Consider the following 18,974-nt stretch of genomic DNA (forward strand, 5'->3'; position numbering starts at 1 on the left):
ATCCCGTTATTTGTGCTTCATCAATAGACCTGGTTGTGGTTGTCAGTGATTTCCCCACTTTCTGCAGTCCTCCGTGGGAACCCGGCAGCATGTTTCCAGTGTTCATGTGTGCTTTGAGTCTCCTAGTCATATGGCCTCTGTCTGTAAGCTGGAGGGTCTTGGCATCAAGGTGGGAGGAAAACAGGAGTAGATTGAAATGATATTGGGCTCATGTCTTGTTTCAGTTTAAGCAAGTGTCTAGGGAATTCCCTGGTGGTCCAGTGGTTAGGATTCGGTGCTTTCACTGCAGAGACTTGGGTTCAGTCCCTCGTCAGGAAACTGAGATCTCACAGACCACACAGCACAACCAAAATAAATTTTTTTTTTTTAAATGTAGTGTCCAAACCTCCCCTTCCTGTGAGGAATATAAGGGCACAGACGGGCTCCGGGCTGAGTGTGTGTGTGTGTGTGTGTGTGTGTACAGTTCAGTCATCAGCTCACAGTAGGTGCTATTTCCTATGCTAGAGGCACCTTTAATTGTGTGGTTTAGTTGGTTGGGGCACAGGCTGATAGCTTTTTCTTTCTTTTTAAAATTGTTTTCTGGCTTTGGTTCTTTTCTTTGGTCTCGTGTTGGAGAATTTCCATAAGAACCTTTGCCTCGTGTCTTGCACACCATCCGGTTCTATCTCCTGTCTTTCCAAGTTAACCTTCGTGCTGCAAGTACTGTGCTGGGGAATAGCGACAGTCATAACTAACATGCATCGATGATGCCCTGTGTGGCAGACCTTTCTGTACATCCTACACACACCCTCAAAACAACCCTAGAAGGTAGTGGTATTGTCACTCTTGCCACTGTCTTTGTGAGGAAAGCTGTGAGATCCACTTGGAAAGATATTAGATGCCCCCTTTTGATAAAAACAGACAAAACAAACTAAGCATCCCTTTGAGAGAAAGGACTGTGTGTCTTGCCTGAATCACAGGCATATTTTCTAGACTGCCTGCTAAGGTGTAAGATTTAGTAGAGGTTTTTTTTTTTTTTTTCTTTTTTCTTTTTTAGAATTGTTACCAAGGAGATATATTGCCTCTGAAAGGCAAATAAGATGACGAATTCCCCCCGCTTTTGGCTACTCCTGTGCTTGAAGATTGTCACCATACCCAACAGTTTTCCTTGTGGAGAATAAGGATGAAAAGGCCTTGTTCTGAACTCTGGTGGTTAGAGTAACCCGCCTGTCTCAGGAAACACTGTGCTCTTTAAAAATGAATTAAATCCATGCCATTCATGCTCATTTGTAATGCCAGCCCTTGGTTAGAGTATCCATATAAGCAGTTGCCTTCAATCTGGTGAGACTAGAGTGGGCGTGGGTCAGATTCAGTAACCGTGGAGAAAGTGGATAAAAACTGGACTGAAAAGAAGAACATCAAAGAGTATCTGTCCCCTCGTAAACCCCTGGCAGCTCTAGAGGCTGTCAGCACTGAGATGAGAAAAACTCTTCTGTGGTACCTTCTGTAAGAATAAAGCATTTGTTTATGACAACTGTCCAGGGAATTTTCTTTTTTACAGTAATGGCTACCATTTTCTCATTGTGGCCCAGTCCCATGATCACTGGTGATGAAGGAGATAAATGGATATGATGAGTTGTCACTTTTCAGATTTCATTTTGATTCTAGTCTTATTTTCGGTGTATCCTTTAACAGAGCTATACGCAGTCAAAATGATTTAACTTGTTTAAGGTTTGGTTACCCTTTGTTTTTTCTGTCCTTAATTTTAGTGGAAAAGGCTCATGAGAATTGAAATTGCTGAGGTCTGGTATAGAATGGAAGAGAGGAAGAACAATTATATTTATCAGTTGAAGTGGTTCTAGAGTGTTTTATGGTTTGAAGTTTCTCAGTTTTATTGATGGAGAAGTAGATATTGGAAAGCATTTTTTTTAACAGCCTTATTGAGATATAATTCAGTTACCAGAGCATTGGAGTTAGCTCAGGGGACACCTGAATAGATTGTAGGCTGAGTCTGGGATTCTGGTGAGAGGCCCCAAGACGAAATAAATTTTAGGTTCAAATCGGGAGGCCCAAACTTGAGTTTGATTCTACCTCTCCTAAGCCTCAGTTTCCTCACCTGCAGTGATTTTGGAGCCCAGAAAAGTAAAGTCAGCCACTGTTTCCACTGTTTCCCCATCTATTACCCATGAAGTGATGGGACCAGATGCCATGGTCTTATTTTTCTGAATGTTGAGTTTTAAGCCAACTTTTTCACTCTCCTCATTCACTTTCATCAAGAGGCTCTTTAGTTCTTCACTTTCTGCTGTAAGGGTAGTGTCATCTGCATATCTGAGGTTATTGATATTTCTCTCAGCAATCTTGATTCCAGCTTGTGCTTCTTCCAGCTCAGCATTTCTCATGATGTACTCTGCATATAAGTTAAATAAGCAGGGTGACAATATACAGCCGTGACATACTCCTTTCCCGATTTGGAACCAGTCTGTTGTTCCATGTCCAGTTCTAACTGTTACTTCCTGACCTGCATACAGGTTTCTCAAGAGGCAGGTCAGGTGGTCTGGTATTCCCATCTCTCAGAATTTTCCACAGTTTATTGTGATCCACATAGTCAAAGGCTTTGGCATAGTGAATAAAGCAGAAATAGATGTTTTTCTGGAACTCTCTTGCTTTTTCGATGATCCAGCAGATGTTGGCAATTTGATCTCTGGCAGAGTACATCATGCAAAATGCTAGGCTGGATGAATCACAAGCTGGAATCAAGATTGCCAGGAAACATATCAACAATCTCAGATACACAGATGATACCACTCTAATGGCAGAAAGTGAAGAGGAACTGAAGAGCCTCTTGAGGGTGAAAGAGGAGAGTGAAAAAGCTGGCTTAAAACTCAACATTCAGAATATTAAGATCATGGCATCAAAAAACTAACTTCCTAGCAATTAGAAGAGAAGAAGTGGTAACAGTGACAGATTTTTATTGGGCCCCAAAATCACTGCTGATGGTAACTGCAGCCATAAAATTAAAAGATGCTTGCTCCTTGGAAGAAAAGCTATAGCAAACTTAGTCTGCATATTAAAAAGCATAGACATTACTTTGCCCACAAAGGTGCATGTAGTCAAAGCTATGATTCCTCCAGTAGTCATGGATGGATGTGAGAGTTTGACCATAAAAATACTGAGCATTGAACAATTGATACTTTTGAACTGTGGTGTTGGAGAAGACTCTTGAGAGTCTTTTGGACAGTAAGGAGATCAAATCAGTCAATCCTAAAGGAAATGAGTCCTGAATGTTTATTGGAAGGACTGATGCTGAAGCTCCAATACTTGGCCACCTGATGTGAAGAGAGGACTCATTAGAAAAGACCCTGATTCTGGGAAAAATTGGAGGCAGGAGGAGAAGGGGACGACAGAGGATGAGATGGTTGGATGGCATCACTGACTCGATGGACATGAGTTTGAGCAAGCTCCAGGAGTTGATGATGGCAGTGAAGCCTGGTGTGCTACAGTACATGGGGTCGCAAAGAGTCAGGCACGACTGAGCACCTGAACTGATTCTGGTACCAATTTAATCTTGGGTTACCAGATAAAGCATAGGATGCCCATTTAAAGTGGTATTTCAGATAAACAATGAAAATTTTGTAGTGTCAATCAGTCCCTAAATATTTGTTATTTACATTAGCTTTAACTGGTTGTCTTATATTTTTATTTGTGAAATCTGACCACTCTAATTTAATCCCAGTTCCCCCTGTTTGGAATCATGGGCTAACTTTATGAGTACTAAAAATGAGGAATATTGAGTAGAATGTAAGGATAGGATTTTATTTGCTTCTCCCCTGCTGCCCCCATCCTTTGTAGTTGCCAGTAGAAACCTGGCCTTTCCCTAACGGCCACAACATCCACTAAAACACTGGTTGCGTAGCAGCCAAACATCTTTGTTGAGAAATAGGCCAGAAGGAACTGTTTCGGACGGCACTTCCTCTGCTGCATGGTATTGCTGAGCTTGTGGTGAGTAGACATTGGGAATGGCATCGTAACAGTCCTGCAGGGATGTTTGTGGTTCATCTTGGAGGAACCTGGGGGTCTGCAGGCGAACACTGCAGTGGCATCCAGGAAACTGTGCTGTCAGGCTGCAGGAGCTGTTTGGAAGCATTCCCTATGCAGGACTCCAGCGGTGAGCATCCTTTGCCTGCAGGTCTAGGGAACACATGAATACAAAAGAAAAATCCCGGTCCTTGATAACTGAAGAATGAGTAGTTTCATAGACAGATAAGAGCAGCATGTACCAGTAATTTCTGTCATTTACTGAGCAATTCCTTGGTGACTTTGCCTCAACGCTGGTCGGTGCTTTCCATGCATTGTCCTAGTAATCCTCATAGCAGCCCTAGGAGCTGGATCCTGTGATCATCTCCATTTTCTATCTGAGGAAATTGAAGCTTCCCATACGGGATGGAGCCTGGAGCCACACTCAGGCTGGTCTGACTTAAAAGCCTCTTTGGTCTTGGGACTTAGTTGGTGGTCCAGTGGTTAAGACTCTGTGCTTCCAGTGCAAGGGGCATGGGTTCAACCACTGGTTGGGGAAGTTCCACATGAAAAAGAAGTCTCTGTTCTCTCTTGTCTCCTGCATCAAAAATTTCATGTACAGGTTGAATCATGTGAAATTACCAACGCTGTACCAACCATTTTTGACCTACAGAAATGACAGTTTCATATAGTTCAACCTAATCCAAAGACTTGACGATAAACGTACACACACACACACACACACACACACGTAACACAATTCATTGTTATATAACTAATATACATAGTTTGTTGAGGCTGACAGGAGTGACTGAAGTGTGTAGACCTGGTTCAAGTTACCAGGGAGGCTTCTGGGAAATTAGTTTTCATTCATTCACTCACCCCCTCACTCTGTGGCTCACTTAGCAGATAGAATCTCACTAAAAAATTCTGCCAAGCATCATATTAAGCATAGAATTGAGCAAATTTTTAAAAATATATATTATGAAAAATTTCCTTCTTGCATATCTGTAGTCAATCCTGCGCTCACCCCTAGGCACCCACTCCTCTGTTTTTTGTATGCTGGCTGTTTTTGGACATTTCATAAGAATGGAGTCACACTCATACAGTATGCGGTCTTTGTGGCTGGTTTCTTCCGCTCAGCATCCAGTTTTCAGGTTCTTCCTGTGTTGTAGCATGTATCACTAGCTCATTCCCTTGTACAGATGGACACCATTTTGTTTTTCCATTCACCAGTTCATAGATATGTGGATCATTCCTGTTGTTTGACTATTAATGTATATTGCTACTATGAACATTCTCAACTTTGTGTGGCTTTGTTTTCATTTCTCTCAGGTAGGCTGGGTCATATGGTAAATTTCTCCTTAAGGAACAGATTTCTGAGGAAGGAGAGTGAAAAATGGGTTTACATGAAGGCTCAAAAGTGGAAATGAGGTTTGGATTAGACAGCAAGGCAATGATAACCTGGAGTAAAATATCAGAACCCAGAAAGGTGAGCTGGACATATTTTAAAATAGGAGAGTTAGGAAGGGCAGATGGAGTTGGCTAGAAAGATCCTGGTGTCCATGGAGGCTAATACTGCTTCTCTTTGCACACTTGGCAGAGTGGGCAAAAGCCTTCTCTTGCCCTTGCTGTTTTTGGACATAGATATTGGAATTCATTTTATAATCTTATTGCAGTGATAGTCCTTTATAGGAAAGTAGTGTCTCCTCCTCAATATCCCAGTCCCACAGTTTTTTCTGAGAAAAATGCAGACTGTATATTGGGTTTTTCCACAAAGCTAAATTATCTTATTCTGAGAGTGTATCTGTATTATTTTGGAATAGTTAAGACTGTTCTTATATTCAGTGATGGTGATAAAATTGTTTTTAATGGTTGTGCTTCAAATAATGCTGCTGCTGCTGCTGCTGCTAAGTTGCTTCAGTCGTGTCCGACTCTGTGCAACCCCATAGACGGCAGCCCACCAGGCTCCCCCGTCCCTGGGATTTTCCCGGCAAGAATACTAGAGTGGGTTGCCATTTCCTTCTCCAATGCATGAAAGTGGAAAGTCAAAGTGAAGTCGCTCAGTCATGTCCGACTCTTAGCGACCTCATGGACTGCAGCCCACCAGACTCCTCCGTCCATGGGATTTTCCAGGCAAGAGTAGTGGTGTGGGGTGCCATTGCCTTCTCCTCAAATAATGTTACTGGCACCCAAATGTGTGTGTGCCTGCCTCCTTGCAGTTCTTGTTTAGTTTAAGTTGGTTGCTGAAATCCGCAAATCTGGGAACAACTTTTCCAGAGAAGGTTTTGGGAAGGAGGCTGTTGGCATCCATGGTGGACCTTGTGTTTTGCCTCCTTCCTGATTTTCTTACATAATTGTGGATTGTGGGCATCTGGAGTGATGCCTGGGTGAGACCAAAATAAAAGATTAGTGAAACCAAGAAAGGACTCTCCCAAGCACGTCACCCGCTTCCTTTCTTAGCCATCTGACTCTGTAAATAAACGCAATCGCTTTGGTAGGGTAAGGAAGCCAGGCTAAGCTCAGGTTGGATTTCTTAGGCATGTTTGAGGCTACCCGACAGTTGATTCTCTTCAGGGCGAGAGTTGTTTTCTTTGGATCTTCTGCTGAGGCTGGAGGCTCTGCAGAAGCAGTACTGTGGTGAGGACTCTGGGACAGAACAGCAGCCCTGGGTCCTGAGGGTGAGGGGAGCCCCAGTCTTGCTCTCCAGTGCCTGTTCTCTTGCCTGGGGTTTGGGAGTGGAATTTTTCTGTAACATGATCCTGAAGTACACATTGCCATTTTTCCCAGTAACCACAACAATAGTGTTGGTGCTCTGCATGAAATTATAAGAATGAACCGTGCTGATCTGGGCACTGTGCTCAGTGCTCTCAGGCATGGTGTAATTTGACTCGAGCAGTAATTGTGTTAAAGAGGCGCAGTTATTCCATTTTTGTGTGAAACAACTTCAGGTCAGGAATGTTTCGTAATCTGTTCGTTTAACTTGCCACTGAATGAGAGACACAGAGTCAGGAGTCAAACCTAGCCTGTTCTCTTAAAAACCCAAGCTGCTCAGTTCAGCAGTTTCTACTCAAAATCTCATTTCCAGAGACTGGTCTTACCTTGATCCCCCTTCACTGTGGGGGTCTTGTGTGTGAAAAGGTTGCTGAAAATGGCTGCTGTGGGCCGAGCTTAGCAAGTTCTCCCTGGGGCAGCCCACACAGCTCTGGTGTGTCTGATAACACTCTGTTTGCTGCCCCTTTGTCTATAGACAGCTCTATTGATTCAGCCTTGGGAAGTCTTTGCCCTGGCTGCCCTTCTCACCCCTTTTGTTGATGCATCCCCAGAACATTCAAGTTCACACCCAAGTTGCAGCCCTGGCTCCTGTGGCTGAGGACAGGATGTGAGCACCTGCCCTGGTGCTCATGGGCGTCTGCTGGGTCACATGCAAGTGGCTTCCCCCTTGCCTGACCTTGGGAACTAGGGGCTTCTTATCAACTGTCTTCATGCAGCTCTTTCAGGCCACAGTTTACATACTTTGCCAATTCCTAGTGAGGAAGAAGGTGGCTAGAAAATGAGAAATTGCAAAGTTCTATCCATTTCTCTTCTATTTTTAAGAGTGTCGTAATTTAGGAGAACACTAGACTGAACAACAGTTGAATCTCTTTTGCTTGTTCTACTTTAGCCCTATAGTTTGAGGTGGTGAAATCCCGTCCATCTAAGTGGTATCAGATTTTGCTTAGTGGTTCTTAAATTATTTCTTCCTTCTCTTTCTGCCCCCTCACAGCTTAACATTTGCCTTAGTTTTTATGCTCAATAGCCTGTGAGATATGACTGATCTTACTAACTTTTGGTAAAATGGACTGACCAAGGCATGCAGTGGTTCAGTTGTACAGGGTCTGGTGAGAATCGGACCTCAGAATTAGGTCTTTGATTGCCAGACCAGCTGCTTTCCTGTCACCACTTTGCAGGACAGGCGAGCCATTGACAGTGAGTTCCGAGGACCTAACAGAAACAGAGGCACTTAGCTGGTGGTTACAAGCTGCTTAGAGTATGGTCCATCAGTTTGGGACCAGGGGTGAGCTCCAAGATGAACCAGCCAGCTCCATGAAGAAAGGAAAGCTCTTCTGTCCCTGCGGAGGGTACCCTGGCCACTATTAACTTCTGGAGATTTCTGCCCGAGAAAAGAGTTGCCGAGCAGCTTTTCTTAGCATGAATGAGTTGGAACATATGTTTTATCCATATATGGCACATTGCTTATTAAGCTTGTGTCCTTGTACTTGTCTCATTCTCTGGCACTTTGCCCATCAGTTAGTTGCCCTATTATAAGATAAGTGCCTGTATGACCGGGTGTTCCACTTTTAAGTCAAGAACTTTGACTTTAATCAGAAATTTACAATTTGCTTTTCAGAGGACTTAGTTGAGTGTAATTACATGACATAGCAGTGTTAAATTTTGCAGTGTATCAATAGAAACATTAAAATGAAGTCCTGTAAAATATGCATGTTCAGTGTCCTTTTTGAATGGTCTTATTTGTGTGTTTCATCATCCTGTGTTAGACATTTTTATAACTCAAGTAATCTATGTTCATCGTAAAATGATTAGAAAACTCAGATAAGCAGAGAAAGAGCAAAAGGAAAGGAGAAACATATATATATACTCTAAATAAAAGTCCCTTGAGAGAAACCAGGATGTGAAGGACTTTGAACTTTTTAAAAGGAGGAGTCGAGTCCATTGGTGCAAGTCATCATTCTCGGAGTCATTCTTCTCTTCCTTGGTCCAGGGAGCAAGACCTGGAGTTGGAGTGTCTGAGCATGCCCCGGAGAAAGTCAAGGTTGCTTTCGATTTGCTGCATTCTGCTATAATTCCAGATAGTTCAGGGATCAAAGTTCTGCTGTTAATTTACCACCTGCTCAGGGTGGCTGTAAAAAGGGAAAAGTATCCTTTTTGGGGTCTCCTATTTACACAGTTGCTAATTCTCAAGCAGAAAGGGGAGAAATAATCTTACATTCACACCTCTTCACTTTCTCTTCCCTTCACTGCCATGGCCATCCATCCATTCATATATTGATTGATATATAGATTGATTGATAGACTCATCTATTTATTTAATACCTGTTTACCATGTATCTCCTGAGCACCAGGCATTGATTGCACTCGGCTCTAGAGTCAGACAGGCCCCTGCGCTCGTGGAGCTTATGAACTTGTTGGAACACGTTGGCTTGGAGCAGGTTGTGGTACCATTGCTTCCATTTCAGCTTTCACTTGCATGAACTTGAAGGCGTTCTTCTCTCCCCAAGAACTGATTGGACTCCTAGGTCTGACCTGGAGCTCAACTTGTCCTCCCACCTACAGCTGGCCTGAAACTTGACCATCCCCAACAGGGAAGGTGAGGAGGAGAAGGCTGCATGTGGCTGGCAGAGTTCTGCTCAAAATGGGACTTTACTTTTGTCTGGGAGGAACAGGGGAGCAGATCACAGAGGGAGGGGTTCCTGGCTTTATCAAAGAGAGAAGGCCTCATTGTGTGTTGTTGTTGGAACAGATCCCAGAGACCTCAGTGCAATTCTTTGGACAGGGCTGAGCTCAGCTACCATGCCATAAAATAATAGCCAAAAGAATCGGTGTGGAATTCAGGAGAGTATCAAAGGGAGCTCTGTGCTGCAGCTCTCCCCAGGCAGAGGGCAGGGCTTCAGCTCCAGGTCAAGCCCTGTTGTGAACTTCATAATATCTTAATGAACATGCCTTTTGTGTTTGTGTCTGTGCTTTCTCTCTTGCTCATTTTGTCTTCGTCTCTCTCAGTCTCTGTCTCACGTGTAGTCATTTATTAAATAGGGATTTGGATGGAAATGGAAAAATTTCATCTCTGTAGGTTCTCTTCCTTTTGAGCTGTGGCATGTCTGGGTGAATGCATGAGGTGCAGGGATGGGAACATTTGACACAGAGAACTGAGAATGTTCCAGGAAACCACAGTTCCCAAACTTGAATCACTCATGTACTTCCATTAGGATTTTCTGTCATATCAACGCAACCTGTTCTATTGTTTACGTACTGTGTTTATGTAAATGGGAGTACTGTTCTTTTTGAAAGGTCACCCTTTGTTTTAAAAGGGTATTTTATAACTTGGCCGTAAATAAAGCACTAGTATACTTTGGTCAAAATAGAAAGTAACCTTAGCAATCAATCCATCAGCTCTAGTGAGTATTTTTGTGCCATGTGAGATGATTTTGTACCCTTCGAAGTTGTGTGCTCACCACGCTTTGGGAAGTTCTGTAGGAGATTGTACTGGCTGTATTCAACTTATTCCTGACGAATCAGATGAACCAGTCTCCCTGCTTCCAGTTGCTTTCTCTCCAACTACCTGTCCACTCTCAGGTGAGTTCCTGGATACAACACCCGTTGCTGTGTGAGGCCTCAGGGAGTGTCACAGGTATGAGGGAAGGGCACATTCCTGACTGCCCCTTTTTCCTATCATCTATAGGCCCTGGCCCCTAGTTTCACTTTGCTCTGTACTCTGGATACAGATAACACCTCCTTGCTGAGGAGCAGGAGGTGCAGACATTGAAAAGTGCAGTGGACCAAGCTGCTGTCACACCAGGCATTTCCCCCAGCTCTTTAACAAGCGTTCTCCATCCTGTGTGGCAGAGCAGAAGCCGAGCGTGGCATCTGGTGCCAACAGCACAGACTCAAATCCCAGGCCGCTCCTTCTGTAGCATTGACATGTAACCTCTGTTTTTGTTTATTCAGCTGGTAAACACGGCGTGCCTACTATATCCCAGCCACTGTTCTAGGCTCTAGGGATAACATAGTGAACAAACCAGGAAAAACACTAAGGCTTTCGCAGAGTTTATATTCTGGCCTTATTTTCATGTATTGAATTGAAGTTAATAATAGTTCTCCATGCTGTGGTTGTTTGAGGTTTTAGTGAGCCAGTGTGAGTGTGCTTGCACAGTGCCTGGCTCACTGGCTGCCTTGTAAATAGCAGTTGTTTCATTATGATAATTAGGTGCCCAGCAGTATTCTTGCCTGGAGAATCCCAGGGATGGGGGATCCTGGTGGGCTGCCGTCTATGGGGTCGCACAGAGTTGGACATGACTGAACTGACTTAGCAGCAGCAGCAGCAGCAGCAGCATACCAGGCTTTGAGCCTGTTGAGCTCAAAGCCTGCCTCAGCTTCAGCAGCACCCAACTGAAATACTCTCTCCTTATTTCTTGACCTTTAAGTAATTCTCGAAGCCCCAGAGCCTCTGAGAAAATTGCCTGGTTTGGAGCCTCCTCACCTAATCGTAGGACTTCATGTATCCTGGTCACCCCCTGAAATAAGCTTAGTCATCGCCTCACTGCCGTGAGGAGCTGGCGTTCTCATGCCCTGGATGGCGTTTCTGGGGTGGGCTCTTTTGCCCTTTGTTAACTGAGAAGGGACCCTTCTCTGCTGCTTTTCCCCCCAGAGCCGCCTCCTCTCTTCCTGTAGTAGGAGGGTTATTGAGGCAGAAATCCTCACCCTGCAGTGTGCTGTAAGCAACCGTTTAATGCAGTCCTTTGTTACTGCACACAGGAGAAAGCTTCCGTAGCATGGTTGGGCTCAAACAGAGGTATCAGAGGTAGGCCTTGGCACGTGTCCGTGAAGGGATTTGACTACCTTTGAATTTCATTCATTTCCAGAATACTGTTTATCACCTTTGTAATTAAGCACACAAGTATAGTTTTGTCCTGGGTCCCCGGTCGCAATGGCAAAATTTCCACTGACTCGAGCACTCAGTGGTCTGATTGTGATCTGTGTGCCCACAGGGACTGCTTCAGAGGAGAAGCCAGTCTGCCTGTGCCCTGTCAAGAGTGGGTGATGGGCAGTGACTTGGAGTCTGGAGCAACATGAATAGTGTGCATCTTAGTTGTCAGGGGCTGCCATTACCCAGTATCACAGACCGAGTGGTTTAACCACAGAAATTAATTTTCTCACAGCTGTCTGAGATCCAGGTCGGCAGGGTCAGTTTCTTCTGAGGCCTCTTTTCTTGACTTGTAGATGGCCGTCTTCTCTCTGTGTCTTGACATGGTCTCCCCTCAGTAATTGTCTGAATTCTGGTGTCTTCTCTTTTCTTGGCTGCACTGTGCATTATGTGGGAGTTTAGTTCCCCTGCCAGGGATCGAACCTGTGCCCCCTGCCTTGGAAGCCCAGAGTCTTAACCACTGGACCACCAGGGAAGTCCTCTAATATCTTTCTATAAGGACCCAGTCATATTGGATGAGGGCCACCCGTACGATCTCATTTTTATATTAATCACCTCTTTATAGGCCGTATCTCGAGATATAGTCTCATTCTGAGGTACTAGGAGTTAGGACTTAAACACAGGAATTTTGAGAGGAGACATGGTTTAGTCCGTAACACTGTGGTTCAGGAGTGCAGTTCTAAAAACATCCCTATTTCCTATGCCTTGAGTTGTTCAGATGAGTGTTTGAGGGTGTTAGGGAGGCTCAGCAGGCCAGCCAGCTTTAGAATTGGGCGTTGGCTTTGTGGTGGCTGCCGTTACTGATTTAATGAGATCTTGCTGGTGACTTAGGTCAGCACCCTCCTCAGAGGTCAGCCAGGCCTCAAGTAGGTGGCTAGTTTTATCCATAACAGGTAGGTAAACTTTGAGAGAGAAGAGTAGAAATAGTTTGGGAACGGATTTGTTGACAGAGGAAGCATGATATTGTCCTTCATAGATAAGACTCAGAACTTTGTCAAGAGTTGGGAAAACTGTGGCAGGAGCTTTCCAGTAATCTGAAACCCCCCTCTCCTTCCTGTTAGATGCTCTGTAAACAGCGACTGCCTACAAGAGGGTTTGGAGGCTGTTGACTTTGGCTGCAGTGTGGCCTGAGAAGATTCATCGGTTTCCAATTCCTGTTCTCTCAGGATATTAAGTATTGCAATGAACTGGAAAACTTTTCTTTATTAAAATTGGAGGAAGAGTTGGGGTGTTTTGAGGGAGACCTACAACAGGAAGGGAACTGACACTAGAAGTTTCATTGCATTCCTTCAGAAATTATTTCATCTTGTTTCCATTGTCTGTGTTTAGCAGCTTACATGTGTGTGTGTAGGGAGGGGGGTTTAAAAATAAACACAACTGCAGAAGTTCTGACAGTATAGCTGGCCTGAGAGGCAGTGTAGCGAGGTGGCTAAGGGTAAAGCTCTGGTGTCCCGTCAATCCTGGCTCTGCTGTTTGTCACCTGAGTGACCATAAGCCAGTTACTAATCTGAACCTCAGTTTCCCTCTCTGTAAGATGGGAGTGGTACTAGTACCTGCTTCATGGGATGTTGTGAAGGTCAAATGAGAGACTGCATGTTAGCCAGTAGTTAGCTTAGTGATTGACAAGCTATTTATTTCCCCAGTCCAGATCAGATCAGATCAGATCAGTCACTCAGTTGTGTCCGACTCTTTGCGACCCCATGAATTGCAGCACACCAGGCCTCCCTGTCCATCACCAACTGCCGGAGTTCACTGAGACTCACGTCCATTGAGTCAGTGATGCCGTCCAGCCATCTCATCCTCTGTTGTCCCCTTCTCCTCTTGCCCCTAATCCCTCCCAGCATCAGAGTCTTTTCCAATGAGTCAACTCTTTGCATGAGGTGGCCAAAGTACTGGAGTTTCAGCTTTAGCATCATTCCTTCCAAAGAAATCCCAGGGCTGATCTCCTTCAGAATGGACTGGTTGGATCTCCTTGCAGTCCAAGGGACTCTCAAGAGTCTTCTCCAACACCACAGTTCAAAAGCGTCAATTCTTCAGTGCTCAGCCTTCTTCACAGTCCAACTCTCACATCCATACATGACCACAGGAAAAACCATAGCCTTGACTAGATGAACCTTTGTTGGCAAAGTAATGTCTCTGCTTTTGAATATGCTATCTAGGTTGGTCATAACTTTCCTTCCAAGGAGTAAGCGTCTTTTAATTTCATGGCTGCAGTCACCATCTGCAGTGATTTTGGAGCCCAGAAAAATGAAGTCTGACATTGTTTCCACTGTTTCCCCATTTATTTCCCGTGAAGTGATGGGACCGGATGCCATGATCTTTGTTTTCTGAATGTTGAGCTTTAAGCCAACTTCTTCACTCTCCACTTTCATCAAGAGGCTTTTTAGTTCCTCTTCACTTTCTGCCATAAGGGTGGTGTCATCTGCATATCTGAGGTTATTGATATTTCTCCCGGCAATCTTGATTCCAGCTTGTGTTTCTTCCAGTCCAGTGTTTCTTCCAGTCCAGTGTTTCTCATGGCTAGCTATTAATTATGCAAAAAAGGGCATTATATAACTTAGAGTCATATATGATTTTTTATCAGGTTCCAGCCTTGCTTACGGAGAAGGCAATGGCACCCCACTCCAGCACTCTTGCCTGGAAAATCCCATGGATGGAGGAGCCTGGTAGGCTGCAGTCCATGGGGTCGCTAAGAGTCGGACACGACTGAGCAACTTCACTTTCACTTTTCACTTTCATGCATTGGAGAAGGAAATGGCAACCCACTCCAGTGTTCTTGCCTGGAGAATCCCAGGGACGGGGAGCCTGGTGGACTGCTGTCTATGGGGTCACACAGAGTCGAACACGACTGAAGCGACTTAGCAGCAGCAGCAGCAGCAGCCTTGTGTGCATTTCCATTTCCAGCTAAGAGAACTTACTTTAATCTTTTTCTGAGAACAGCATTCATGCTTAAGGAGGAAATTTCTTTCCAATAGGAAAAAAATATATGCATATATTTTAAAATCATAGAGCTAAGGTGTATTGGTCTTATTGACTTAAAAATCGTATGCTAATTAGGTGAAGGTCATATGTGCATATTCACTCCACAGATTTGCTGAGATTCCCCAGTCACAGTGCATCCTTCCCCTTCTTCCTTCACATTCTCTGATTGAGGTGCTCTTGCCCACCACAGGGCCTTTGCATATGCCCTTGCCTAACCATGGAGCACTTTTGCTGCTTCCCCTTCTCACCACTCATCCTTCAGACTCGTCCCAGCCTCACTTCTCTCGCTGGCCTTCCTGGCTCCTCTGTGCATCTGTATGACCCTGGTTCTTGCCTTCTATAGCACAGAGCCATATTTGATTGCACACTCAATTAGGTAAGGACTGGTTAAAATTTGTCTTGTCACTAACTAGGAATCCGTGAGGGTAGGAACCTTGTCTTTTTTGGCTTACCACTGTATACTGAGCACCCTGTAGCACCTTGGGACATAGAAATACTGGGTAAATAGGTATAGAATGAATGAATGGATATTGTTTTGGTGAGAAGAGCTGTGTTAGATACAGTGGAGAGCTGCAGAGATAATCCTATTCAGTCCCCACTCTTAAAACAGTCTCTCAGGAGAACTCAGTGGTGCCATCAGAGGAGTACACCAGTGATGCTTGAGTTCACAGGAGGGCAGAGTCATTCTCCACAGGAGAAGAAGTGTACACATTTTCTAGAAGAAGAAGCCTGCCCTAGGCCTAGGAGAAAGAGGAGTTGAGCATGAAGAAATGGGAGAAAAAGGCACACTGGATGGAGGGACCTGTGTGCCAGGCTTGGAAGGCACAGCCTGGCTTCAGAGACTGGAGTCACATGGTTTGGCTGGAGCCTCGAAGGCTGGCGGGGAAGCAGTGGGCAGTATGTTGGAAGGTATGTGAGAGCCAGGTTGTGGCAGGCTCCAGGGCCAGGCAAGGCACTTGGATTGGCATGGAAGAAAAGAGGAGGTGTCCTAGAAGTTATTGACGATGTGGGCACTGTGTCTCAAAAGGATAGTGTCTATGATCTTGTGCCAGGAGGCAAGCCCATGATAGGGAGGACGAATAGGAGACGCTGGCAGAGTGGGAGGAAGAAGGCTTAAGGGGGGTTTGGACAGTGAGGTGAGAGACAACATTGACTGGGTGAATCACTGATTAGTGGCCAGAGACCTAGGTGACTATGGGAGGTTGTAATGATTCTTTAAATGCAGGAATGTGAAGAGCTCCCAGCATGGTGCTCAGCAAGTGCTGGAATTTCAGTAAATACTAATTCTCTTCCCTGTGCGAGAAATAAGAGCTCAGGCAGAGAAACAGGTGAAAGGGGAGCGAGCAAGATGGAGGTGCCAGCCCAAAGCTCAGGTGATGAATCTGGGCAGGTGGCTGGAAAAGCAGGAGTGGAGCTGGCCAGGGAGAGAAGCATATGCCACTGTCGTAGAGTTATTGCTGCAGTCAACCAAGGGAGAAGGGGTGTCTTAGTGAGTTCTGGCTGTTGTGACGACAAAGATTGATTTCTCACAGTTCTGGAGGCAAGAAGTCCAAGATGAGAGTGCTGGCACGGTCTGTTTCTCGGAAGGGCCCTCTTCTGGGTTGTAGACTATCGACTTCCCTTTGTGTCATTCCCTGGCAGGGAGAAGAGGTAGGGAACAAGCTCTCTTATGTTTAAGGGCACTAATCCCATCATGAGTGTTCCACCCTCATAACCTCCTTGTTACCTAATTACCTTCTGAAGGCCTCACTTCCTAAAACCATCACGTTGGGGAGTAGGGTTCCCATGTGTGAATTTTGGCAAGGACACAAACATTCAGTCTATAGCAAGGGTTTGGGCAGCACTTTGGGTACCATCTCCCTCTGAGGATAAGAGAAGGGAGCCAGGAAGACTCAGAGATACAATAGGTGAAAACCTGAGGGAATGGTGCTTTGAAAGCCTTGGTTTATAAGATGGGTTTTCCTGCTGTCGACATGACGAAGGCTAAGAGGACTTCAGGTGGTGTGTGGGTGGCACATGGACTACACAGTCCATGAAATGGGTTGGACACTATTTCAGCCAGCATCTTTGTCACTTTGGTTCCCTGACCATAGGTTGCAACCCCAAATCCTGGCAGCCATCTGGTAAGTGCCTACTTCTCACGAGGTGGTGAGGACAGCTTGGCATGACTTCAGCCGTTGGCTCGGTGCCTTGCCCAGAACTGGCATTTCATCCAGTCTTGCCGAATTGCACTGTTCACTCCTCTGGCAGCGGTGGTGAGAAGTGAATGTGTCAGTGCTGTTTTCATAGGAAAACTCGGTGCACAAACATTGAAAAGTTCAGGTGCCTTATTTAAGATTCCCGACCAGATTTGGGGTCTTCTTGGAGTTTGGAGAACCAGTGCTTTAGTTGTAATTGATTTGTGGACTGTGGCAGGTTAGTTGTCTGCTCTGGGCTTCAGGTTTTAGAAACGAGAGATGAATAGCAGGGGTATCTACCGAGCAGGCTCTGGGCGCGTGATTAAGCTTCTGTTTTCTCTCTTTGACCATGTCATCCAGTCCCAAACCTGGAAATGTGATGTCTGTCCTGGTATTTATTAGGAGTTCTGACAGCATGGCTCGTGGGCAGGTTTGCTTAGACCTGTCTGACCTGGGAGTGTGTCTTCCCTTTCACTCCATGTGGGACCGCAGAGGAGACACCAGATGCCAGTTGCCGCTGCTGTTGTTTTATCATTCTACTTTAACCCTGTGTCTGTGATCTGGGTCCAAGCCAGGCTCCAGTGGGTCTTATTTGGGTCAGCCAAATCACGTCCCATTCAGGTGGCACCCCTCTCGTGTCTTCTTTTGCACACCCTTATTTTCTTGGTGCTGTGCCAATAGGTGTACTGTTGCTGGCTGGGGTCAGGGACTGGCACAGGAGAGCTCCTGGAGAGAAGGTCCTCTGGCGGCTGCACCTTCTGCTGTCACTCAGGTACTAGCTCTGCCTGGGGTCCCTGTGTTGTCCTTTAGTATCGTTTCATAAATCAATGTAGCGTGATGGGTGAGAGCTCAGACTCTGGAGTTTGGATCCTCTCTTAGCTTTATCACCTTTGTGAAAGTCAGTCATGTCTGACTCTTTGCGACCCCATGGACTACACAGTCCATAGGATTCTCCAGGCCAGAATACTGGAGTGGGTACCCTTTCCCTTCTCCAGGGGATCTTCCCAACCCAGGGATAGAACCCAGGTCTCCCACATTGCAGGTGGATTCTTTACCAGCTGAGCCACAAGGGAAGCCCATCTTGGCAAACACTCAACTTTTCTGAGTCTCAGTTTCCTTATGTATAAAATTTGGAACATAACATCACCACCTTCTTTAGGCTCTCAGGAAGAATAAATGAGATCATAATTGTAAAGAGTCTAGCTCATATGCCAACTCTCAGTAAATGTCAGCTGTATTTGTCATCTTTCTTATTCTCTGTCCACCATCAGTGGGGGGAAGAGCTCTGTGTACCCTTGTGTGAGCTCCTTTTTGTGAACCTTTCACCTGGAGTGATGCGGAGGGGACCCCCATGAGAATCCCACTTCTGTGTCCCTATGATAGGGTTCCGCTTTACCCTTTCTCTGGGTGTGTCTGGAAGGGTGCCCACCCTGGCTCTGGCTCCTGGCGCCTGGCCTTTCTTCCCCTCCACCTGGTCATCTGAGCCAGGGCTGTGCAGCACACGGAGTCTTAATTTAGTGCTTATTGGGTTGCGAGGAGCAGCTGCCTGTTCAATCCAACTGAAGCCAAGGGGAGAAATTTACTGCTGGGATGCCGGGATGTCCCATGGACCCTGAGGGCAGGAAGTACAGCTGGCTGGGAACCAGGAATGGGGAAGTCTGGAGCCAAGTGGTGTGAACTTTCCCTCTGGGGCTGCTGATGTGTCTTCTCACTTGTCCAGAGACCAGCTTTCTCTATTCAGTGTGCACACAAGGGAGAAGGAGGCTATCCCAGCCCAGTTCTCAAACGCTCCTCAGTTTGAATGTCAGCATCAAGAACAGGCTCCTCTGTGCCCCAATTGCAAATGCTCAGAAGAGAAACAAATTGGCCCAGCTAGCTCATATGCCCACCTTTGTCCCTGTACTGAGGAGGCAGGGCTAGGGCTGGAGTGGGCATGTGTCACCTCATTGATGGGGGCAGGCAGGTCACAGAAAGGGCATATAGACAAGCCAGTCACCTCCGAATGTGTCATATCTGCAGTCCTCCTCTTGGGAAGGGAAGCCCTCTCTCTTCCTTGGCTGGCTCTGCCAGGCATATGCAGACTGAGGTTTTGAGGTTATCTGGGATTTGCCAGAATAGACAGC

The 18,974-nt window shown here is 45.6% G+C and overlaps 1 protein-coding gene across 4 annotated transcripts in view; it reads left to right on the forward strand.

The window, feature by feature from the left end:
- The window catches only part of ARHGAP26 (Rho GTPase activating protein 26), a 473,317-nt gene that overhangs the window by 32,801 nt on the left and 421,542 nt on the right, over window positions 1-18,974 (forward strand). The gene's annotated exons all lie outside the window — the stretch shown is intronic.

The sequence above is a fragment of the Bos taurus genome, chromosome 7 (assembly GCF_002263795.3).
Source record: "Bos taurus isolate L1 Dominette 01449 registration number 42190680 breed Hereford chromosome 7, ARS-UCD2.0, whole genome shotgun sequence".
NCBI classification, from domain to species: domain Eukaryota; kingdom Metazoa; phylum Chordata; class Mammalia; order Artiodactyla; family Bovidae; genus Bos; species Bos taurus.